General features: G+C 37.6%; 2 non-coding genes and 80 pseudogenes across 2 annotated transcripts; all 82 read left to right on the plus strand.

Moving 5' to 3' along the window:
* Positions 1–56, plus strand: part of LOC148500257 (5S ribosomal RNA) — a 119-nt pseudogene extending 63 nt beyond the window's left edge.
* A 116-nt stretch (positions 57–172) lies between these two features.
* LOC148500258 (5S ribosomal RNA) lies at positions 173–291 on the plus strand (annotated as a pseudogene).
* Positions 292–408: 117 nt separating this feature from the next.
* On the plus strand, positions 409–527 carry LOC148500259 (5S ribosomal RNA; annotated as a pseudogene).
* A 116-nt stretch (positions 528–643) lies between these two features.
* LOC148500260 (5S ribosomal RNA) lies at positions 644–761 on the plus strand (annotated as a pseudogene).
* A 116-nt stretch (positions 762–877) lies between these two features.
* LOC148500261 (5S ribosomal RNA) lies at positions 878–996 on the plus strand (annotated as a pseudogene).
* Positions 997–1,111: 115 nt separating this feature from the next.
* LOC148500262 (5S ribosomal RNA) lies at positions 1,112–1,230 on the plus strand. The gene has a single exon (XR_015871528.1). It is a non-coding gene; the product is annotated as a 5S ribosomal RNA (ribosomal RNA).
* Positions 1,231–1,346: 116 nt separating this feature from the next.
* On the plus strand, positions 1,347–1,465 carry LOC148500263 (5S ribosomal RNA; annotated as a pseudogene).
* A 116-nt stretch (positions 1,466–1,581) lies between these two features.
* On the plus strand, positions 1,582–1,700 carry LOC148500264 (5S ribosomal RNA; annotated as a pseudogene).
* Positions 1,701–1,816: 116 nt separating this feature from the next.
* On the plus strand, positions 1,817–1,935 carry LOC148500265 (5S ribosomal RNA; annotated as a pseudogene).
* A 116-nt stretch (positions 1,936–2,051) lies between these two features.
* On the plus strand, positions 2,052–2,170 carry LOC148500266 (5S ribosomal RNA; annotated as a pseudogene).
* A 116-nt stretch (positions 2,171–2,286) lies between these two features.
* On the plus strand, positions 2,287–2,405 carry LOC148500267 (5S ribosomal RNA; annotated as a pseudogene).
* Positions 2,406–2,521: 116 nt separating this feature from the next.
* LOC148500268 (5S ribosomal RNA) lies at positions 2,522–2,640 on the plus strand (annotated as a pseudogene).
* A 115-nt stretch (positions 2,641–2,755) lies between these two features.
* LOC148500269 (5S ribosomal RNA) lies at positions 2,756–2,874 on the plus strand (annotated as a pseudogene).
* A 350-nt stretch (positions 2,875–3,224) lies between these two features.
* On the plus strand, positions 3,225–3,343 carry LOC148500270 (5S ribosomal RNA; annotated as a pseudogene).
* Positions 3,344–3,459: 116 nt separating this feature from the next.
* On the plus strand, positions 3,460–3,578 carry LOC148500271 (5S ribosomal RNA; annotated as a pseudogene).
* A 116-nt stretch (positions 3,579–3,694) lies between these two features.
* LOC148500272 (5S ribosomal RNA) lies at positions 3,695–3,813 on the plus strand (annotated as a pseudogene).
* A 115-nt stretch (positions 3,814–3,928) lies between these two features.
* LOC148500273 (5S ribosomal RNA) lies at positions 3,929–4,047 on the plus strand (annotated as a pseudogene).
* Positions 4,048–4,163: 116 nt separating this feature from the next.
* Positions 4,164–4,282, plus strand: LOC148500274 (5S ribosomal RNA; annotated as a pseudogene).
* Positions 4,283–4,398: 116 nt separating this feature from the next.
* Positions 4,399–4,517, plus strand: LOC148500275 (5S ribosomal RNA; annotated as a pseudogene).
* Positions 4,518–4,633: 116 nt separating this feature from the next.
* LOC148500276 (5S ribosomal RNA) lies at positions 4,634–4,752 on the plus strand (annotated as a pseudogene).
* Positions 4,753–4,868: 116 nt separating this feature from the next.
* On the plus strand, positions 4,869–4,987 carry LOC148500277 (5S ribosomal RNA; annotated as a pseudogene).
* A 116-nt stretch (positions 4,988–5,103) lies between these two features.
* Positions 5,104–5,222, plus strand: LOC148500278 (5S ribosomal RNA; annotated as a pseudogene).
* Positions 5,223–5,338: 116 nt separating this feature from the next.
* On the plus strand, positions 5,339–5,457 carry LOC148500279 (5S ribosomal RNA; annotated as a pseudogene).
* A 115-nt stretch (positions 5,458–5,572) lies between these two features.
* Positions 5,573–5,691, plus strand: LOC148500280 (5S ribosomal RNA; annotated as a pseudogene).
* A 350-nt stretch (positions 5,692–6,041) lies between these two features.
* LOC148500281 (5S ribosomal RNA) lies at positions 6,042–6,160 on the plus strand (annotated as a pseudogene).
* A 116-nt stretch (positions 6,161–6,276) lies between these two features.
* On the plus strand, positions 6,277–6,395 carry LOC148500282 (5S ribosomal RNA; annotated as a pseudogene).
* A 115-nt stretch (positions 6,396–6,510) lies between these two features.
* On the plus strand, positions 6,511–6,629 carry LOC148500283 (5S ribosomal RNA). Its single transcript, XR_015871580.1, has one exon. It is a non-coding gene; the product is annotated as a 5S ribosomal RNA (ribosomal RNA).
* Positions 6,630–6,745: 116 nt separating this feature from the next.
* Positions 6,746–6,864, plus strand: LOC148500284 (5S ribosomal RNA; annotated as a pseudogene).
* Positions 6,865–6,980: 116 nt separating this feature from the next.
* On the plus strand, positions 6,981–7,099 carry LOC148500285 (5S ribosomal RNA; annotated as a pseudogene).
* Positions 7,100–7,215: 116 nt separating this feature from the next.
* On the plus strand, positions 7,216–7,334 carry LOC148500286 (5S ribosomal RNA; annotated as a pseudogene).
* Positions 7,335–7,450: 116 nt separating this feature from the next.
* Positions 7,451–7,569, plus strand: LOC148500287 (5S ribosomal RNA; annotated as a pseudogene).
* Positions 7,570–7,685: 116 nt separating this feature from the next.
* Positions 7,686–7,804, plus strand: LOC148500288 (5S ribosomal RNA; annotated as a pseudogene).
* A 115-nt stretch (positions 7,805–7,919) lies between these two features.
* LOC148500289 (5S ribosomal RNA) lies at positions 7,920–8,038 on the plus strand (annotated as a pseudogene).
* Positions 8,039–8,388: 350 nt separating this feature from the next.
* Positions 8,389–8,507, plus strand: LOC148500290 (5S ribosomal RNA; annotated as a pseudogene).
* A 116-nt stretch (positions 8,508–8,623) lies between these two features.
* LOC148500291 (5S ribosomal RNA) lies at positions 8,624–8,742 on the plus strand (annotated as a pseudogene).
* Positions 8,743–8,857: 115 nt separating this feature from the next.
* LOC148500292 (5S ribosomal RNA) lies at positions 8,858–8,976 on the plus strand (annotated as a pseudogene).
* A 116-nt stretch (positions 8,977–9,092) lies between these two features.
* On the plus strand, positions 9,093–9,211 carry LOC148500293 (5S ribosomal RNA; annotated as a pseudogene).
* A 116-nt stretch (positions 9,212–9,327) lies between these two features.
* LOC148500294 (5S ribosomal RNA) lies at positions 9,328–9,446 on the plus strand (annotated as a pseudogene).
* Positions 9,447–9,562: 116 nt separating this feature from the next.
* LOC148500295 (5S ribosomal RNA) lies at positions 9,563–9,681 on the plus strand (annotated as a pseudogene).
* Positions 9,682–9,784: 103 nt separating this feature from the next.
* Positions 9,785–9,903, plus strand: LOC148500296 (5S ribosomal RNA; annotated as a pseudogene).
* A 116-nt stretch (positions 9,904–10,019) lies between these two features.
* Positions 10,020–10,138, plus strand: LOC148500297 (5S ribosomal RNA; annotated as a pseudogene).
* A 116-nt stretch (positions 10,139–10,254) lies between these two features.
* Positions 10,255–10,373, plus strand: LOC148500298 (5S ribosomal RNA; annotated as a pseudogene).
* Positions 10,374–10,489: 116 nt separating this feature from the next.
* On the plus strand, positions 10,490–10,608 carry LOC148500299 (5S ribosomal RNA; annotated as a pseudogene).
* Positions 10,609–10,724: 116 nt separating this feature from the next.
* On the plus strand, positions 10,725–10,843 carry LOC148500300 (5S ribosomal RNA; annotated as a pseudogene).
* Positions 10,844–10,958: 115 nt separating this feature from the next.
* On the plus strand, positions 10,959–11,077 carry LOC148500301 (5S ribosomal RNA; annotated as a pseudogene).
* A 116-nt stretch (positions 11,078–11,193) lies between these two features.
* On the plus strand, positions 11,194–11,312 carry LOC148500302 (5S ribosomal RNA; annotated as a pseudogene).
* A 116-nt stretch (positions 11,313–11,428) lies between these two features.
* Positions 11,429–11,547, plus strand: LOC148500303 (5S ribosomal RNA; annotated as a pseudogene).
* A 115-nt stretch (positions 11,548–11,662) lies between these two features.
* LOC148500304 (5S ribosomal RNA) lies at positions 11,663–11,781 on the plus strand (annotated as a pseudogene).
* A 116-nt stretch (positions 11,782–11,897) lies between these two features.
* Positions 11,898–12,016, plus strand: LOC148500305 (5S ribosomal RNA; annotated as a pseudogene).
* A 115-nt stretch (positions 12,017–12,131) lies between these two features.
* LOC148500306 (5S ribosomal RNA) lies at positions 12,132–12,250 on the plus strand (annotated as a pseudogene).
* A 116-nt stretch (positions 12,251–12,366) lies between these two features.
* Positions 12,367–12,485, plus strand: LOC148500307 (5S ribosomal RNA; annotated as a pseudogene).
* Positions 12,486–12,601: 116 nt separating this feature from the next.
* Positions 12,602–12,720, plus strand: LOC148500308 (5S ribosomal RNA; annotated as a pseudogene).
* A 116-nt stretch (positions 12,721–12,836) lies between these two features.
* Positions 12,837–12,955, plus strand: LOC148500309 (5S ribosomal RNA; annotated as a pseudogene).
* A 351-nt stretch (positions 12,956–13,306) lies between these two features.
* Positions 13,307–13,425, plus strand: LOC148500310 (5S ribosomal RNA; annotated as a pseudogene).
* A 116-nt stretch (positions 13,426–13,541) lies between these two features.
* LOC148500311 (5S ribosomal RNA) lies at positions 13,542–13,660 on the plus strand (annotated as a pseudogene).
* A 116-nt stretch (positions 13,661–13,776) lies between these two features.
* LOC148500312 (5S ribosomal RNA) lies at positions 13,777–13,895 on the plus strand (annotated as a pseudogene).
* Positions 13,896–14,011: 116 nt separating this feature from the next.
* Positions 14,012–14,131, plus strand: LOC148500313 (5S ribosomal RNA; annotated as a pseudogene).
* Positions 14,132–14,247: 116 nt separating this feature from the next.
* Positions 14,248–14,366, plus strand: LOC148500314 (5S ribosomal RNA; annotated as a pseudogene).
* A 116-nt stretch (positions 14,367–14,482) lies between these two features.
* LOC148500315 (5S ribosomal RNA) lies at positions 14,483–14,601 on the plus strand (annotated as a pseudogene).
* A 115-nt stretch (positions 14,602–14,716) lies between these two features.
* On the plus strand, positions 14,717–14,835 carry LOC148500316 (5S ribosomal RNA; annotated as a pseudogene).
* Positions 14,836–14,951: 116 nt separating this feature from the next.
* On the plus strand, positions 14,952–15,070 carry LOC148500317 (5S ribosomal RNA; annotated as a pseudogene).
* A 116-nt stretch (positions 15,071–15,186) lies between these two features.
* LOC148500318 (5S ribosomal RNA) lies at positions 15,187–15,306 on the plus strand (annotated as a pseudogene).
* Positions 15,307–15,422: 116 nt separating this feature from the next.
* Positions 15,423–15,541, plus strand: LOC148500319 (5S ribosomal RNA; annotated as a pseudogene).
* Positions 15,542–15,656: 115 nt separating this feature from the next.
* On the plus strand, positions 15,657–15,775 carry LOC148500320 (5S ribosomal RNA; annotated as a pseudogene).
* Positions 15,776–15,891: 116 nt separating this feature from the next.
* Positions 15,892–16,010, plus strand: LOC148500321 (5S ribosomal RNA; annotated as a pseudogene).
* Positions 16,011–16,126: 116 nt separating this feature from the next.
* On the plus strand, positions 16,127–16,246 carry LOC148500322 (5S ribosomal RNA; annotated as a pseudogene).
* A 116-nt stretch (positions 16,247–16,362) lies between these two features.
* Positions 16,363–16,481, plus strand: LOC148500323 (5S ribosomal RNA; annotated as a pseudogene).
* Positions 16,482–16,597: 116 nt separating this feature from the next.
* On the plus strand, positions 16,598–16,716 carry LOC148500324 (5S ribosomal RNA; annotated as a pseudogene).
* A 116-nt stretch (positions 16,717–16,832) lies between these two features.
* Positions 16,833–16,951, plus strand: LOC148500325 (5S ribosomal RNA; annotated as a pseudogene).
* Positions 16,952–17,067: 116 nt separating this feature from the next.
* On the plus strand, positions 17,068–17,186 carry LOC148500326 (5S ribosomal RNA; annotated as a pseudogene).
* A 115-nt stretch (positions 17,187–17,301) lies between these two features.
* On the plus strand, positions 17,302–17,420 carry LOC148500327 (5S ribosomal RNA; annotated as a pseudogene).
* Positions 17,421–17,536: 116 nt separating this feature from the next.
* On the plus strand, positions 17,537–17,655 carry LOC148500328 (5S ribosomal RNA; annotated as a pseudogene).
* Positions 17,656–17,770: 115 nt separating this feature from the next.
* LOC148500329 (5S ribosomal RNA) lies at positions 17,771–17,889 on the plus strand (annotated as a pseudogene).
* A 116-nt stretch (positions 17,890–18,005) lies between these two features.
* On the plus strand, positions 18,006–18,124 carry LOC148500330 (5S ribosomal RNA; annotated as a pseudogene).
* A 116-nt stretch (positions 18,125–18,240) lies between these two features.
* On the plus strand, positions 18,241–18,359 carry LOC148500331 (5S ribosomal RNA; annotated as a pseudogene).
* Positions 18,360–18,474: 115 nt separating this feature from the next.
* LOC148500332 (5S ribosomal RNA) lies at positions 18,475–18,593 on the plus strand (annotated as a pseudogene).
* A 116-nt stretch (positions 18,594–18,709) lies between these two features.
* On the plus strand, positions 18,710–18,828 carry LOC148500333 (5S ribosomal RNA; annotated as a pseudogene).
* Positions 18,829–18,944: 116 nt separating this feature from the next.
* On the plus strand, positions 18,945–19,063 carry LOC148500334 (5S ribosomal RNA; annotated as a pseudogene).
* Positions 19,064–19,179: 116 nt separating this feature from the next.
* LOC148500335 (5S ribosomal RNA) lies at positions 19,180–19,298 on the plus strand (annotated as a pseudogene).
* Positions 19,299–19,414: 116 nt separating this feature from the next.
* Positions 19,415–19,533, plus strand: LOC148500336 (5S ribosomal RNA; annotated as a pseudogene).
* A 115-nt stretch (positions 19,534–19,648) lies between these two features.
* On the plus strand, positions 19,649–19,767 carry LOC148500337 (5S ribosomal RNA; annotated as a pseudogene).
* Positions 19,768–19,883: 116 nt separating this feature from the next.
* Positions 19,884–20,000, plus strand: part of LOC148500338 (5S ribosomal RNA) — a 119-nt pseudogene continuing 2 nt past the window's right edge.

Raw genomic sequence — 20,000 nt, forward strand, 5'->3', positions numbered from 1 at the left:
GGGCCTGGTTAATACTTGGATGGGAGACCACCTGGGAATACCAGGTGCTGTAGGTAGTTTTATATAGCCATATAATTCTTTTCTATTACATTTTACATTACATTTATTCAACTTAGCAATGAATTTACTTGATTTAAGAAGTAAAAGAGGTCTAAAGTTAATATTTTTCAGCACCTATAGCCAAACCACACTGGACATGGCCAATGTCGTCTGATCTTGGAAGCTATGCAGTGTTGGGCATGGTTAGTACTTGGATGGGAACCCACCTGGGAATACCAGGTGCTGTAGGTAATTTTATACTGCCATAACATTCTATTCTATTACATTTTACATTTCATTTTTCAACTAATCATTGAATTTACTTGAGTTAAGAAGAAAAAAAGAGGTCTAAAGTTAAGGTTTGTGAGCACTTACAGTCAAACCACAGAGGACATGCCCAATCTTGTCTGATCTTGGAAGCTATGCAGTGCTGGGCCTGGTTAGTACTTGGATGGGAGACCACCTGGGAATACCAGGTGCTGTAGGTAATTTTATACTGCCATAACATTCTTTTCTATTACATTTTACATTTAAATTTTTCAACTTATCAATGAATTTACTTGAGTTAAGAAGTAATAGAGGTCTAAATTTAATGCTTTTGAGCACCTACAGCCAAACCACACTGGACATGCCCAATCTCGTCTGATCTTGTAAGCTAAGCAGTGTTGGGCCTGGTTTGTACTTGGATGGGAGACCACCTGGAATACCAGGTGCTGTAGGTAATTTTATACAGCCAAAACATTCTTTTCTATTACATTTTACATTTAATTTTTTCAACTTATCAATGAATTTACTTGAGTTAAGATGTAAAAGAGGTCTAAAGTTAATGTTTTTGAGCACCTACAGCCAAACCACGCTGGACTTGCCCAATCTCATCTGATCTTGGAAACTATGCAGTGTTTTGCCTGGTTAGTACTTGGATGGGAGACCACCTGGGAATACCAGGAGCTGTAGGTTATTTTATACTGCCATAACATTCTTTTCTATTATATTTTACATTTCATTTTTCAACTAATCATTGAATTTACTTGAGTTAAGAAGTAAAAGAGGTCTAAAGTTAATGTTTTTGAGCACCTACAGCCAAACCACACTGGACATGCCCAATCTCGTCTGAACTTGGAAGCTATGCAGTGTTGGGCCTGGTTAGTACTTGGATGGGAGACCACCTGGGAACACCAGGTGCTGTAGGTAATTTTATACTGCCATAACATTCTTTTCTATTACATTTTGCATTTAATTTTTTCAACTTATCAATGAATTTACTTGAGTTAAGAAGTAAAAGAGGTCTAAAGTTAATGTTTTTGAGCACCTACAGCCAAACCACACTGGACATGCCCAATCTCGTTTGATCTTGGAAGCTATGCAGTGTTGGGCCTGGTTAGTACTTGGATGGGAGACCACCTAGGAATCCCTGGTGCTGTAGGTCATTTTATACTGCCATAACAGTTTTTTCTATTACATTTTACATTTAATTGTTTCAACTTATCAATGAATTTACTTGAGTTAAGAAGTAAAAGAGGTCTAAAGTTAACGCTTTTGAGCACATACAGCCAAACCACACTGGACAAGCCCAATCTCGTCTGATCTTGGAAGCTATGCAGTGTTGGGCCTGGTTAGTATTTGGACGGGAGACCACCTGGGAATACCAGGTGCTGTAGGTAATTTTATATTGCCATAACATTCTTTTCTATTACATTTTACATTACATTGTTTCAACTTATCAATTAATTTTCTTGAGTTAAGAAGTAAAAGAGGTCTAAAGTTAAGATTTGTGAGCACCTACAGTCAAACAACAGAGGACATGCCCAATCTCGTCTGATCTTGGAAGCTATGCAGTGCTGGGCCTGGTTAGTACTTGGATGGGAGACCACCTGGGAATACCAGGTGCAATAGGTAATTTTATACTGCCATAACATTCTTTTCTATTACATTTTACATTAAATTTTTTCAACTTATCAGTGAATTTACTTGAGTTAAGAAGTAAAAGAGGTCTAAAGTTAATGTTTTTGAGCACCTACAGCCAAACCACACTGGACATGCCCACTCTCGTCTGAACTTGGAAGCTATGCAGTGTTGGGTTTGGTTAGTACTTGGATGGGAGACCACCTGGGAATACCAGGTGCTGTAGGTAATTTTATACTGCCATAACATTCTTTTCTATTACATTTTAGATTTAATTTTTTCAACTTATCAATGAATTTACTTGAGTTAAGAAGTAATAGAGGTCTAAAGTTAATGTATTTTAGCACCTACAGCCAAACCACACTGGACATGCCCAATTTCGTCTGATCTTGGAAGCTATGCAGTGTTGGGCCTGGTTAGTACTTGGATGGGAGACCACCTGGAAATACCAGGTGCTGTAGGTAATTTTATATAGCCATAACATTCTTTTCTATTACATTTTAAATTTAATTTTTTCAACTTATCAATGAATTTACTTGAGTTAAGAAGTAATAGAGGTCTAAAGTTAATGTTTTTGAGCACCTACAGCCAAACCACACTGGATATGCCCAATCTCGTCTGATCTTGGAAGCTATGCAGTGTTGGACCTGGTTAGTACTTGGATGGGAGACCACCTGGGAATACCAGGTGCTGTAGGTAATTTTATGCAGCCATAGCATTCTTTTCTATTACATTTTACATTTAATTTTTTCAACTTATCAATGAATTTACTTGAGTTAAGTAGTAATAGAGGTCTAATGTTAATGCTTTTAGCACCTACAGCCAAACCACACTGGACATGCCCAATCTCGTCTGATCTTGGAAGCTATGCAGTGTTGGGCCTGGTTAATACTTGGATGGGAGACCACCTGGGAATACCAGGTGCTGTAGGTAGTTTTATATAGCCATAACATTCTTTTCTATTACATTTTACATTACATTTTTTCAACTTAGCAATGAATTTACTTGATTTAAGAAGTAAAAGAGGTCTAAAGTTAATATTTTTCAGCACCTATAGCCAAACCACACTGGACATGGCCAATGTCGTCTGATCTTGGAAGCTATGCAGTGTTGGGCATGGTTAGTAATTGGATGGGAACCCACCTGGGAATACCAGGTGCTGTGGGTAATTTTATACTGCTATAACATTCTTTTCTATTACATTTTACATTTCATTTTTCAACTAATCATTGAATTTACTTGAGTTAAGAAGTAAAAGAGTTCTAAAGTTAAGGTTTGTGAGCACTTACAGTCAAACCACAGAGGACATGCCCAATCTTGTCTGATCTTGGAAGCTATGCAGTGCTTGGCCTGGTTAGTACTTGGATGGGAGACCACCTGGGAATACCAGGTGCTGTAGGTAATTTTATACTGCCATAACATTCTTTTCTATTACATTTTACATTTAAATTTTTCAACTTATCAATGAATTTACTTGAGTTAAGAAGTAATAGAGGTCTAAATTTAAAGCTTTTGAGCACCTACAGCCAGACCACACTGGACATGCCCAATCTCGTCTGATCTTGTAAGCTAAGCAGTGTTGGGCCTAGTTTGTACTTGGATGGGAGACCACCTGGGAATACCAGGTGCTGTAGGTAATTTTATACAGCCAAAACATTCTTTTCTATTACATTTTACATTTAATTTTTTCAAATTATCAATGAATTTACTTGAGTTAAGATGTAAAAGAGGTCTAAAGTTAATGTTTTTGAGCACCTACAGCCAAACCACGCTGGACTTGCCCAATCTCATCTGATCTTGGAAACTATGCAGTGTTTTGCCTGGTTAGTACTTGGATGGGAGACCACCTGGGAATACCAGGAGCTGTAGGTTATTTTATACTGCCATAACATTCTTTTCTATTATATTTTACATTTCATTTTTCAACTAATCATTGAATTTACTTGAGTTAAGAAGTAATAGAGGTCTAAAGTTCATGTTTTTGAGCACCTAAAGCCAAACCACACTGGACATGCCCAATCTCGTCTGAACTTGGAAGCTATGCAGTGTTGGGCCTGGTTAGTACTTGGATGGGAGACCACCTGGGAACACCAGGTGCTGTAGGTAATTTTATACTGCCATAACATTCTTTTCTATTACATTTTGCATTTAATTTTTTCAACTTATCAATGAATTTACTTGAGTTAAGAAGTAAAAGAGGTCTAAAGTTAATGTTTTTGAGCACCTACAGCCAAACCACACTGGACATGCCCAATCTTGTTTGATCTTGGAAGCTATGCAGTGTTGGGCCTGGTTAGTATTTGGATGGGAGACCACCTAGGAATCCCTGGTGCTGTAGGTCAATTTATACTGCCATAACAGTCTTTTCTATTACATTTTACATTTAATTTTTTCAACTTATCAATGAATTTACTTGAGTTAAGAAGTAAAAGAGGTCTAAAGTTAACGCTTTTGAGCACATACAGCCAAACCACACTAGACAAGCCCTATCTCGTCTGATCTTGGAAGCTATGCAGTGTTGGGCCTGGTTAGTATTTGGACGGGAGACCACCTGGGAATACCAGGTGCTGTAGGTAATTTTATATTGCCATAACATTCTTTTCTATTACATTTTACATTACATTGTTTCAACTTATCAATTAATTTTCTTGAGTTAAGAAGTAAAAGAGGTCTAAAGTTAAGGTTTGTGAGCAACTACAGTCAAACCACAGAGGACATGCCCAATCTCGTCTGATCTTGGAAGCTATGCAATGCTGGGCCTGGTTAGTACTTGGATGGGAGACCACCTGGGAATACCAGGTGCAATAGGTAATTTTATACTGCCATAACATTCTTTTCTATTACATTTTACATTAAATTTTTTCAACTTATCAATGAATTTACCTGAGTTAAGAAGTAAAAGAGGTCTAAAGTTAATGTCTTTGAGCACCTACAGCCAAACCACACTGGACATGCCCACTCTCGTCTGAACTTGGAAGCTATGCAGTGTTGGGTCTGGTTAGTACTTGGATGGGAGACCACCTGGGAATACCAGGTGCTGTAGGTAATTTTATACTGCCATAACATTCTTTTCTATTACATTTTAGATTTAATTTTTTCAACTTATCAATGAATTTACTTGAGTTAAGAAGTAATAGAGGTCTAAAGTTAATGCATTTGAGCACCTACAGCCAAACCACACTGGACATGCCCAATCTCGTCTGATCTTGGAAGCTATGCAGTGTTGGTCCTGGTTAGTACTTGGATGGGAGACCACCTGGAAATACCAGGTGCTGTAGGTAATTTTATATAGCCATAACATTCTTTTCTATTACATTTTAAATTTAATTTTTTCAACTTATCAATGAATTTACTTGAGTTAAGAAGTAATAGAGGTCTAAAGTTAATGTTTTTGAGCACCTACAGCCAAACCACACTGGATATGCCCAATCTCATCTGATCTTGGAAGCTATGCAGTGTTGGACCTGGTTAATACTTGGATGGGAGACCACCTGGGAATACCAGGTGCTGTAGGTAATTTTATGCAGCCATAGCATTCTTTTCTATTACATTTTACATTTAATTTTTTCAACTTATCAATGAATTTACTTGAGTTAAGAAGTAATAGAGGTCTAATGTTAATGCTTTTAGCACCTACAGCCAAACCACACTGGACATGCCCAATCTCGTCTGATCTTGGAAGCTATGCAGTGTTGGGCCTGGTTAATACTTGGATGGGAGACCACCTGGGAATACCAGGTGCTGTAGGTAGTTTTATATAGCCATAACATTCTTTTCTATTACATTTTACATTACATTTTTTCAACTTAGCAATGAATTTACTTGATTTAAGAAGTAAAAGAGGTCTAAAGTTAATATTTTTCAGCACCTATAGCCAAACCACACTGGACATGGCCAATGTCGTCTGATCTTGGAAGCTATGCAGTGTTGGGCATGGTTAGTAATTGGATGGGAACCCACCTGGGAATACCAGGTGCTGTAGGTAATTTTATACTGCCATAACATTCTTTTCTATTACATTTTACATTTCATTTTTCAACTAATCATTGAATTTACTTGAGTTAAGAAGTAAAAGAGGTCTAAAGTTAAGGTTTGTGAGCACTTACAGTCAAACCACAGAGGACATGCCCAATCTTGTCTGATCTTGGAAGCTATGCAGTGCTGGGCCTGGTTAGTACTTGGATGGGAGACCACCTGGGAATACCAGGTGCTGTAGGTAATTTTATACTGCCATAACATTCTTTTCTATTACATTTTACATTTAAATTTTTCAACTTATCAATGAATTTACTTGAGTTAAGAAGTAACAGAGGTCTAAATTTAAAGCTTTTGAGCACCTACAGCCAAACCACGCTGGACTTGCCCAATCTCATCTGATCTTGGAAACTATGCAGTGTTTTGCCTGGTTAGTACTTGGATGGGAGACCACCTGGGAATACCAGGAGCTGTAGGTTATTTTATACTGCCATAACATTCTTTTCTATTATATTTTACATTTCATTTTTCAACTAATCATTGAATTTACTTGAGTTAAGAAGTAAAAGAGGTCTAAAGTTCATGTTTTTGAGCACCTACAGCCAAACCACACTGGACATGCCCAATCTCGTCTGAACTTGGAAGATATGCAGTGTTGGGCCTGGTTAGTACTTGGATGGGAGACCACCTGGGAACACCAGGTGCTGTAGGTAATTTTATACTGCCATAACATTCTTTTCTATTACATTTTGCATTTAATTTTTTCAACTTATCAATGAATTTACTTGAGTTAAGAAGTAAAAGAGGTCTAAAGTTAATGTTTTTGAGCACCTACAGCCAAACCACACTGGACATGCCCAATCTTGTTTGATCTTGGAAGCTATGCAGTGTTGGGCCTGGTTAGTATTTGGATGGGAGACCACCTAGGAATCCCTGGTGCTGTAGGTCAATTTATACTGCCATAACAGTCTTTTCTATTACATTTTACATTTAATTTTTTCAACTTATCAATGAATTTACTTGAGTTAAGAAGTAAAAGAGGTCTAAAGTTAACGCTTTTGAGCACATACAGCCAATCCACACTAGACAAGCCCTATCTCGTCTGATCTTGGAAGCTATGCAGTGTTGGGCCTGGTTAGTATTTGGACGGGAGACCACCTGGGAATACCAGGTGCTGTAGGTAATTTTATATTGCCATAACATTCTTTTCTATTACATTTTACATTACATTGTTTCAACTTATCAATTAATTTTCTTGAGTTAAGAAGTAAAAGAGGTCTAAAGTTAAGGTTTGTGAGCAACTACAGTCAAACCACAGAGGACATGCCCAATCTCGTCTGATCTTGGAAGCTATGCAGTGCTGGGCCTGGTTAGTACTTGGATGGGAGACCACCTGGGAATACCAGGTGCAATAGGTAATTTTATACTGCCATAACATTCTTTTCTATTACATTTTACATTAAATTTTTTCAACTTATCAATGAATTTACCTGAGTTAAGAAGTAAAAGAGGTCTAAAGTTAATGTTTTTGAGCACCTACAGCCAAACCACACTGGACATGCCCACTCTCGTCTGAACTTGGAAGCTATGCAGTGTTGGGTCTGGTTAGTACTTGGATGGGAGACCATCTGGGAATACCAGGTGCTGTAGGTAATTTTATACTGCCATAACATTCTTTTCTATTACATTTTAGATTTAATTTTTTCAACTTATCAATGAATTTACTTTAGTTAAGAAGTAATAGAGGTCTAAAGTTAATGTATTTGAGCACCTACAGCCAAACCACACTGGACATGCCCAATCTCGTCTGATCTTGGAAGCTATGCAGTGTTGGGCCTGGTTAGTATTTGGATGGGAGACCACCTGGGAATACCAGGTGCTGTAGGTAATTTTATGCAGCCATAACATTCTTTTCTATTACATTTTACATTTAATTTTTTCAACTTATCAATGAATTTACTTGAGTTAAGAAGTAATAGAGGTCTAATGTTAATGCTTTTAGCACCTACAGCCAAACCACACTGGACATGCCCAATCTCGTCTGATCTTGGAAGCTATGCAGTGTTGGGCCTGGTTAATACTTGGATGGGAGACCACCTGGGAATACCAGGTGCTGTAGGTAATTTTATATAGCCATAACATTCTTTTCTATTACATTTTACATTACATTTTTTCAACTTAGCAATGAATTTACTTGATTTAAGAAGTAAAAGAGGTCTAAAGTTAATATTTTTCAGCACCTATAGCCAAACCACACTGGACATGGCCAATGTCGACTGATCTTGGAAGCTATGCAGTGTTGGGCATGGTTAGTACTTGGATGCGAACCCACCTGGGAATACCAGGTGCTGTAGGTAATTTTATACTGCCATAACATTCTTTTCTATTACATTTTACATTTCATTTTTCAACTAATCATTGAATTTACTTGAGTTAAGAAGTAAAAGAGGTCTAAAGTTAAGGTTTGTGAGCACCTACAGTCAAACCACAGAGGACATTCCCAATCTTGTCTGATCTTGGAAGCTATGCAGAGCTGGGCCTGGTTAGTACTTGGATGGGAGACCACCTGGGAATAACAGGTGCTGTAGGTAATTTTATACTGCCATAACATTCTTTTCTATTACATTTTACATTTAATTTTTTCAACTTATCAATGAATTTACTTGAGTTAAGATGTAAAAGAGGTCTAAAGTTTATGTTTTTGAGCACCTACAGCCAAACCACGCTGGACTTGCCCAATCTCATCTGATCTTGGAAACTATGCAGTGTTTGGCCTGGTTAGTACTTGGATGGGAGACCACCTGGGAATACCAGGAGCTGTAGTTAATTTTATACTGCCATAACATTCTTTTCTATTATATTTTACATTTCATTTTTCAACTAATCATTGAATTTACTTGAGTTAAGAAGTAAAAGAGGTCTAAAGTTAATGTTTTTGAGCACCTACAGCCAAACCACACTGGACATGCCCAATCTCATCTGATCTTGGAAGCTATGCAGTGTTGGGCCTGGTTAGTACTTGGATGGGAGACCACCTAGGAATCCCTGGTGCTGTAGGTCATTTTATACTGCCATAACAGTCTTTTCTATTACATTTTACATTTAATTTTTTCAACTTATCAATGAATTTACTTGAGTTTAGAAGTAAAAGTTGTCTAAAGTTAACGCTTTTGAGCACATACAGCCAAACCACACTGGACATGCCCAATCTCGTCTGATCTTGGAAGCTATGCAGTGTTGGGCCTGGTTAGTATTTGGACGGGAGACCACCTGGGAATACCTGTTGCTGTAGGTAATTTTATATTGCCATAACATTCTTTTCTATTACATTTTACATTACATTTTTTCAACTTATCATTGAATTTACTTGAGTTAAGAAGTAATAGAGGTCTAAATTTAATGCTTGTGAGCACCTACAGCCAAACCACACTGGACATGCCCAATCTCGTCTGATCTTGTAAGCTATGCAGTGTTGGGCCTGGTTTGTACTTGGATGGGAGACCACCTGGGAATACCAGGTGCTGTAGGTAATTTTATACAGCCAAAACAGTCTTTTATATTACATTTTACATTTAATTTTTTCAACTTATCAATGAATTTACTTGAGTTAAGAAGTAATAGAGGTCTAAATTTAATGCTTTTGAGCACCTACAGCCAAACCACACTGGACATGCCCAATCTCGTCTGATCTTGTATGCTATGCAGTGTTGGGCCTGGTTTGTACTTGGATGGGAGACCACCTGGGAATACCAGGTGCTGTAGGTAATTTTATACAGCCAAAACATTCTTTTCTATTACATTTTTTCAACTTAGCAATGAATTTACTTGGGTAAAGAAGTAATAGAGGTCTAAAGTTAATGTTTTGAGCACCTACAGCCAAGCCACACTGGACATGCCCAATCTCGTCTGATCTTGGAAACTATGCAGTGTTGAGCCTGGTTAGTACTTGGGTGGGAGACCACCCAGGAATCCCAGGTGCTGTAGGTCATTTTATACTGCCATAACAGTTTTTTCTATTACATTTTACATTTAATTTTTTCAACTTATCAATGAATTTACTTGAGTTAAGAAGTAAAAGAGGTCTAAAGTTAACGCTTTTGAGCACCTACAACCAACCCACACTGGACATGCCCAATCTCGTCTGATCTTGGAAGCTATGCAGTGTTGGGTCTGGTTAGTATTTGGATGGGAGACCACCTGGGAATACCAGGTGCTGTAGGTAATTTTATATAGCCATAACATTCTTTTCTATTACATTTTACATTACATTTTTTCAACTTATCAATTAATTTACTTGAGTTAAGAAGTAAAAGAGGTCTAAAGTTAAGGTTTGTGAGCACCTACCATCAAACCACAGAGGACATGCCCAATCTCATCTGATCTTGGAAGCTATGCAGTGCTGGGCCTGGTTAGTACTTGGATGGGAGACCACCTGGGAACACCAGGTGCAATAGGTAATTTTATACAGCCTTAACATTCTTTTCTATTTCATTTTACAATTAATTTTTTCAACTTATCAATGAATTTACTTGAGTTAAGAAGTAATAGAGGTCTAAGTTTAATGCTTTTGAGCACCTACAGCCAAACCACACTGGACATGCCCAATCTCGTCTGATCTTGTAAGCTATGCAGTGTTGGGCCTGGTTTGTACTTGGATGGGAGAGCACCTGGGAATACCAGGTGCTGTAGGTAATTTTATACAGCCAAAACAGTCTTTTATATTACATTTTACATTTAATTTTTTCAACTTATCAATGAATTTACTTGAGTTAAGAAGTAATAGAGGTCTAAAGTTAATGGTTTTGAGCACCTACAGCCAAACCACGCTGGACATGCCCAATCTCATCTGATCTTGGAAACTATGCAGTGTTGGGCCTGGTTAGTACTTGGATTGGAGACCACCTGGGAATACCAGGAGCTGTAGGTAATTTTATACTGCCATAACATTCTTTTCTATTACATTTTACATTTCATTTTTAAAATAATCATTGAATTTACTTGAGTTAAGAAGTAAAAGAGGTCTAAAGTTAATGTTTTTGAGCACCTACAGCCAAACCACACTGGACATGCCCACTCTCGTCTGAACTTGGAAGCTATGCAGTGTTGGGTCTGGTTCGTACTTAGATGGGAGACCACCTGGGAATACCAGGTGCTGTAGGTAATTTTATACTGCCATAACATTCTTTTCTATTACATTTTAGATTTAATTTTTTCAACTTATCAATGAATTTACTTGAGTTAAGAAGTAATAGAGGTCTAAAGTTAATGTTTTTGAGCACCTGCAGCCAAACCACCCTGGACATGCCCAATCTCGTCTGATCTTGGAAGCTATGCAGTGTTGGGCCTGGTTAGTACTTGGATGGGAGACCACCTGGAAATACCAGGTGCTGTAGGTAATTTTTTATAGCCATAACATTCTTTTCTATTACATTAAAAATTAAATTTTTTCAACTTATCAATGAATTTACTTGAGTTAAGAAGTAATAGAGGTCTAAAGTTAATGTTTTTGAGCACCTACAGCCAAACCACACTGGATATACCCGATCTCGTCTGATCTTGGAAGCTATGCAGTGTTGGGTCTGGTTAGTACTTGGATGGGAGACCACCTGGGAATACCAGGTGCTGTATGTAATTTTATGCAGCCATAACATTCTTTTCTATTACATTTTACATTTAATTTTTTCAACTTATCAATGAATTTACTTGAGTTAAGAAGTAATAGAGGTCTAATGTTAAGGCTTTTAGCACCTACAGCCAAACCACACTGGACATGCCCAATCTCGTCTGATCTTGGAAGCTATGCAGTGTTGGGCCTGGTTAATACTTGGATGGGAGACCACCTGGGAATACCAGGTGCTGTAGGTAATTTTATATAGCCATAAAATTCTTTTCTATTACATTTTACATTACATTTTTTCAACTTAGCAATGAATTTACTTGAGTTAAGAAGTAAAAGAGGTCTAAAGTTAATATCTTTCAGCACCTATAGCCAAACCACACTGGACATGGCCAATTTCGTCTGATCTTGGAAGCTATGCAGTGTTGGGCATGGTTAGTACTTGGATGGGAACCCACCTGGGAATACCAGGTGCTGTTGGTAATTTTATACTGCCATAACATTCTTTTCTATTACATTTTACATTTCATTTTTCAACTAATCATTGAATTTACTTGAGTTAAGAAGTAAAAGAGGTCTAAAGTTAGGGTTTGTGGGCACCTACAGTCAAACCACAGAGGACATGCCCAATCTCGTCTGATCTTGGAAGCTATGCAGTGTTGGGCCTGGTTATTACTTGGATGGGAGACCACCTGGGAATGCCAGGTGCTGTAGGTAATTTTATACTGCCATAACATTCTTTTCTATTACATTTTACATTTAATTTTTTCAACTTATCAATGAATTTACTTGAGTTAAGAAGTAATAGAGGTCTAAATTTAATGCTTTTGAGCACCTACAGCCAAACCACACTGGACATGCCCAATCTCGTCTGATCTTGTATGCTATGCAGTGTTGGGCCTGGTTTGTACTTGGATGGGAGACCACCTGGGAATACCAGGTGCTGTAGGTAATTTTATACAGCCAAAACATTCTTTTCTATTACATTTTACATTACATTTTTTCAACTTATCAATGAATTTTCTTGAGTTAAGAAGTAAAAGAGGTCTAAAGTTAATATTATTGAGCACATGCAGCCAAACCACACTGGACATGCCCAATCTCGTCTGATCTTGGAAACTATGCAGTGTTGAGCCTGGTTAGTACTTGGGTGGGAGACCACCCAGGAATCCCAGGTGCTGTAGGTCATTTTATACTGCCATAACAGTTTTTTCTATTACATTTTACATTTAATTTTTTCAACTTATCAATGAATTTACTTGAGTTAAGAAGTAAAAGAGGTCTAAAGTTAATGCTTTTGAGCACCTACAGCCAACCCACACTGGACATGCCCAATCTCGTCTGATCTTGGAAGCTATGCAGTGTTGGGTCTGGTTAGTATTTGGATGGGAGACCACCTGGGAATACCAGGTGCTGTAGGTAATTTTATATAGCCATAACATTCTTTTCTATTACATTTTACATTACATTTTTTCAACTTATCAATTAATTTACTTGAGTTAAGAAGTAAAAGAGGTCTAAAGTTAAGGTTTGTGAGCACCTACCATCAAACCACAGAGGACATGCCCAATCTCATCTGATCTTGGAAGCTATGCAGTGCTGGGCCTGGTTAGTACTTGGATGGGAGACCACCTGGGAACACCAGGTGCAATAAGTAATTTTATACAGCCTTAACATTCTTTTCTATTTCATTTTACAATTAATTTTTTCAACTTATCAATGAATTTACTTGAGTTAAGAAGTAATAGAGGTCTAAGTTTAATGCTTTTGAGCACCTACAGCCAAACCACACTGGACATGCCCAATATCGTCTGATCTTGTAAGCTATGCAGTGTTGGGCCTGGTTTGTACTTGGATGGGAGAGCACCTGGGAATACCAGGTGCTGTAGGTAATTTTATACAGCCAAAACATTCTTTTCTATTACATTTTACATTTAATTTTTTCAACTTATCAATGAATTTACTTGAGTTAAGAAGTAAAAGAGGTCTAAAGTTAATGTTTTTGAGCACCTACAGCCAAACCACGCTGGACTTGCCCAATCTCATCTGATCTTGGAAAATATGCAGTGTTGGGCCTGGTTAGTACTTGGATGGGAGACCACCTGGGAATAGCAGGAGCTGTAGGTAATTTTATATAGCCATAACATTCTTTTCTATTACATTTTACTTTACATTTTTTCAACTTATCAATGAATTTACTTGAGTTAAGAAGTAAAAGAGGTCTAAAGTTAATATTATTGAGCACCTGCAGCCAAACCACACTGGACATGCCCAATTTTGTCTGATCTTGGAAGCTATGCAGTGTTGGGCCTGGTTAGTACTTGGATGTGAAACCACCCAGGAATCCCAGGTGCTGTAGGTAATTTTATATAGCCATAACATTCTTTTCTATTACATTTTACGTTTAATTTTTTCAACTTATCAATGAATTTACTTGAGTTAAGAAGTAATAGCCTTATAAATTTAATGCTTTTGAGCACCTACAGCCAAACCACACTGGACATGCCCAATCTCGTCTGATCTTGGAATCTATGCAGTGTTGGGGCCTGGTTAGTACTTGGATGGGAGACCACTTGGGAATACCAGGTGCTGTAGGTAATTTTATACTGCCATAACATTCTTTTCTATTACAATTTACATTTAATTTTTTCAACTTATCAATGAATTTACTTGAGTTAAGAAGTAATAGAGGTCTAAATTTAATGCTTTTGAGCACCTACAGCCAAACCACACTGGACATGCCCAATCTCGTCTGATCTTGGAAGCTATGCAGTGTTGGGCCTGGTTTGTACTTCGATGGGAGACCACCTTGGAATACCAGGTGCTGTATGTAATTTTAAACAGCCAAAACATTCTTTTCTATTACATTTTACATTTAATTTTTTCAACTTATCAATGAATTCACTTGAGTTAAGAAGTAAAATAGGTCTAAAGTTAATGTTTTTGAGCACCTACAGCCAAACCATGCAGGACTTGCCCAATCTCATCTGATCTTGGAAAATATGCAGTGTTGGGCCTGGTTAGTACTTGGATGGGAGACCACCTGGGAATAGCAGGAGCTGTAGGTAATTTTATACTGCCATAACATTCTTTTCTATTATATTTTACATTTCATTTTACAACTAATCATTGAATTTTCTTGAGTTAAGAAGTAAAAGAGGTCTAAAGTTAATATTATTGAGCACCTGCAGCCAAACCACACTGGACATGCCCAATCTCGTCTGATCTTGAAAGCTATGCAGTGTTGGGCCTGGTTAGTACTTGGATGAGAGACCACCTGGGAATACCAGGTGCTGTAGGTAATTTTTTGCAGCCATAACATTCTTTTCTATTACATTTTACATTACATTTTTTCAACTTATCAATGAATTTACTTGAGTTAAGAAGTAAAAGAGGTCTAAAGTTAATATTATTGAGCACCTGCAGCCAAACCACACTGGACATGCCCAATCTCGTCTGATCTTGGAAGCTATGCAGTGTTGGGCCTGGTTAGTACTTGGATGGGAGACCAACCAGGAATCCCAGGTGCTGTAGGTAATTTTATATAGCCATAACATTCTTTTCTATTACATTTTACATTTAATTTTTTCAGCTTATCAATGAATTTACTTGAGTTAAGAAGTAATAGCGGTATAAATTTAATGCTTTTGAGCACCTACAGCCAAACCACACTGGACATGCCCAATCTCGTCTGATCTTGGAAACTATGCAGTGTTGGGGCCTGGTTAGTACTTGGATGGGAGACCACTTGGGAATACCAGGTGCTGTAGGTAATTTTATACTGCCATAACATTCTTTTCTATTACATTTTACATTTAATTTTTTCAACTTATCAATGAATTTACTTGAGTTAAGAAGTAAAAGAAGTCTAAAGTTAATGTTTTTGAGCACCTACAGCCAAACCACAGTGGACATGCCCAATCTCGTCTGATCTTGGAAGCTATGCAGTGTTGGGCCTGGTTAGTACTTGGATGGGAGACCACCTCGGAATACCAGAAGCTGTAGGTAACTTTATACTGCCATAACATTCTTTTCTATTACATTTCTCATTTAATTTTTCAACTTATCATTGAATTTATTTGAGTTAAGAAGTAAAAGAGGTCTAAAGTTAGTGTTTTTGAGCACCTACAGCCAAACCACACTGGACATGCCCAATCTTGTCTGATCTTGGAACCTATGCAGTGTTGGGCCTGGTTTGTACTTGGATGGGAGACCACCTGGGAATACCAGGTGCTGTAGGTAATTTTATACTGCCATAACATTCTTTTCTATTACATTATACATTTAATTTTTTCAACTAATCAATGAATTTCCTTGAGTTAAGAAGTAAAAGAGGTCTAAAGTTAATATTATTGAGCACCTGCAGCCAAACCACACTGGACATGCCCAATCTCATCTGATCTTGGAAGCTATGCAGTGTTGGGCATGGTTAGTACTTGGATGGGAGTCCACCCAGGAATCCCAGGTGCTGTAGGTAATTTTATATAGCCATAACATTCTTTTCTATTACATTTTACATTTAATTTTTTCAACTTATCAATGAATTTACTTGAGTTAAGAAGTAATAGCGGTATAAATTTATTGCTTTTGAGCACCTACTGCCAAACCACACTGGACATGCCCAATCTCGTCTGATCTTGGAAACTATGCAGTGTTGGGGCCTGGTTAGTACTTGGATGGGAGACCACTTGGGAATACCAGGTGCTGTAGGTAATTTTATACTGCCATAACATTCTTTTCTATTACATTTTACATTTAATTTTTTCAACTTATCTATGAATTTACTTGAGTTAAGAAGTAATAGAGGTCTAAATTTAATGCTTTTGAGCACCTACAGCCAAACCACACTGGACATGCCCAATCTCGTCTGGTCTTGGAAGCTATACAGTGTTGGGACTGGTTTGTACTTCGATGGGAGACCACCTTGGAATACCAGGTGCTGTATGTAATTTTAAACAGCCAAAACATTCTTTTCTATTACATTTTACATTTAATTTTTTCAACTTATCAATGAATTCACTTGAGTTAAGAAGTAAAAGAAGTCTAAAGTTAATGTTTTTGAGCACCTACAGCCAAACCACACTGGACATGCCCAATCTCGTCTGATCTTGGAAGCTATGCAGTGCTGGACCTGGTTAGTACTTGGATGGGAGACCACCTGGGAACACCAGGTGCAATAGGCAATTTTATACAGCCATAACATTCTTTTCTATTTCATTTTACAATTAATTTTTTCAACTTATCAATGAATTTACTTGAGTTAAGAAGTAATAGAGGTCTAAGTTTAATGCTTTTGAGCACCTACAGCCAAACCACACTGGACATGCCCAATCTCGTCTGATCTTGTAAGCTATGCAGTGTTGGGCCTGGTTTGTACTTGGATGGGAGAGCACCTGGGAATACCAGGTGCTGTAAGTTATTTTATACAGCCAAAACATTCTTTTCTATTACATTTTACATTTAATTTTTTCAACTTATCAATGAATTTACTTGAGTTAAGAAGTAAAAGAGGTCTAAAGTTAATGTTTTTGAGCACCTACAGCCAAACCACGCTGGACTTGCCCAATCTCATCTGATCTTGGAAAATATGCAGTGTTGGGCCTGGTTAGTACTTGGATGGGAGACCACCTGGGAATAGCAGGAGCTGTAGGTAATTTTATACTGCCATAACATTCTTTTCTATTATATTTTACATTTAATTTTACAACTTATCATTGAATTTACTTGAGTTAAGAAGTAAAAGAAGTCTAAAGTTAATGTTTTTGAGCACCTACAGCCAAACCACACTGGACGTTCCCCATCTCGTCTGATCTTGGAAGCTATGCAGTGTTGGGCCTGGTTAGTACTTGGATGGGAGACCACCTGGGAATACCAGGTGCTGTAGGTAATTTTTTGCAGCCATAACATTCTTTTCTATTACATTTTACATTTAATTTTTTCAACTTATCAATGAATTTACTTGAGTTAAGAAGTAATAGAGGTCTAAAGTTAATGATTTTGAGCACCTACAGCCAAACCACTCTGGACTTGCCCAATCTCATCTGAACTTGGAAGCTATGCAGTGTTGGGCCTGGTTAGTACTTGGATGGGAGACCACCTGGGAATACCAGGAGCTGTAGGTAATTTTATACTGCCATAACATTCTTTTCTATTACATTTTACATTTCATTTTTAAAATAATCATTGAATTTACTTGAGTTAAGAAGTAAAAGAGGTCTAAAGTTAATGTTTTTGAGCACCTACAGCCAAACCACACTGGACATGCCCACTCTCGTCTGAACTTGGAAGCTATGCAATGTTGGGTCTGGTTCGTACTTAGATGGGAGACCACCTGGGAATACCAGGTGCTGTAGGTAATTTTATACTGCCATAACATTCTTTTCTATTACATTTTAGATTTAATTTTTTCAACTTATCAATGAATTTACTTGAGTTAAGAAGTAATAGAGGTCTAAAGTTAATATTTTTGAGCACCTGCAGCCAAACCACACTGGACATGCCCAATCTCGTCTGATCTTGGAAGCTATGCAGTGTTGGGCCTGGTTAGTACTTGGATGGGAGACCACCTGGAAATACCAGGTGCTGTAGGTAATTTTATATAGCCATAACATTCTTTTCTATTACATTTTAAATTAAATTTTTTCAACTTATCAATGAATTTACTTGAGTTAAGAAGTAATAGAGGTCTAAAGTTAATGTTTTTGAGCACCTACAGCCAAACCACACTGGATATGCCCGATCTCGTCTGATCTTGGAAGCTATGCAGTGTTGGGTCTGGTTAGTACTTGGATGGGAGACCACCTGGGAATACCAGGTGCTGTATGTAATTTTATGCAGCCATAACATTCTTTTCTATTACATTTTACATTTAATTTTTTCAACTTATCAATGAATTTACTTGAGTTAAGAAGTAATAGAGGTCTAATGTTAAGGCTTTTAGCACCTACAGCCAAACCACACTGGACATGCCCAATCTCGTCTGATCTTGGAAGCTATGCAGTGTTGGGCCTGGTTAATACTTGGATGGGAGACCACCTGGGAATACCAGGTGCTGTATGTAATTTTATATAGCCATAAAATTCTTTTCTATTACATTTTACATTACATTTTTTCAACTTAGCAATGAATTTACTTGAGTTAAGAAGTAAAAGAGGTCTAAAGTTAATATCTTTCAGCACCTATAGCCAAACCACACTGGACATGGCCAATTTCGTCTGATCTTGGAAGCTATGCAGTGTTGGGCATGGTTAGTACTTGGATGGGAACCCACCTGGGAATACCAGGTGCTGTTGGTAATTTTATATAGCCATAACATTCTTTTCTATTACATTTTACATTACAGTTTTTCAACTTATCAATTAATTTACTTGAGTTAAGAAGTAAAAGAGGTCTAAAGTTAAGGTTTGTGAGCACCTACCATCAAACCACAGAGGACATGCCCAATCTCATCTGATCTTGGAAGCTATGCAGTGCTGGGCCTGGTTAGTACTTGGATGGGAGACCACCTGGGAACACCAGGTGCAATAGGTAATTTTATACAGCCTTAACATTCTTTTCTATTTCATTTTACAATTAATTTTTTCAACTTATCAATGAATTTACTTGAGTTAAGAAGTAATAGAGGTCTAAGTTTAATGCTTTTGAGCACCTACAGCCAAACCACACTGGACATGCCCAATCTCGTCTGATCTTGTAAGCTATGCAGTGTTGGGCCTGGTTTGTACTTGGATGGGAGAGCACCTGGGAATACCAGGTGCTGTAGGTAATTTTATACAGCCAAAACAGTCTTTTATATTACATTTTACATTTAATTTTTTCAACTTATCAATGAATTTACTTGAGTTAAGAAGTAATAGAGGTCTAAAGTTAATGTTTTTGAGCACCTACAGCCAAACCACGCTGGACATGCCCAATCTCATCCGATCTTGGAAACTATGCAGTGTTGGGCCTGGTTAGTACTTGGATGGAAGACCACCTGGGAATACCAGGAGCTGTAGGTAATTTTATACTGCCATAACATTCTTTTCTATTACATTTTACATTTCATTTTTAAAATAATCATTGAATTTACTTGAGTTAAGAAGTAAAAGAGGTCTAAAGTTAATGTTTTTGAGCACCTACAGCCAAACCACACTGGACATGCCCACTCTCGTCTGAACTTGGAAGCTATGCAGTGTTGGGTCTGGTTCGTACTTAGATGGGAGACCACCTGGGAATACCAGGTGCTGTAGGTAATTTTATACTGCCATAACATTCTTTTCTATTACATTTTAGATTTAATTTTTTCAACTTTTCAATGAATTTACTTGAGTTAAGAAGTAATAGAGGTCTAAAGTTAATGTTTTTGAGCACCTGCAGCCAAACCACACTGGACATGCCCAATCTCATCTGATCTTGGAAGCTATGCAGTGTTGGGCCTGGTTAGTACTTGGATGGGAGACCACCTGGAAATACCAGGTGCTGTAGG

The sequence above is a fragment of the Taudactylus pleione genome, unplaced genomic scaffold (genome assembly GCF_031769625.1).
Source record: "Taudactylus pleione unplaced genomic scaffold, aTauple2 ptg000550l, whole genome shotgun sequence".
Lineage (NCBI taxonomy): Eukaryota > Metazoa > Chordata > Amphibia > Anura > Myobatrachidae > Taudactylus > Taudactylus pleione.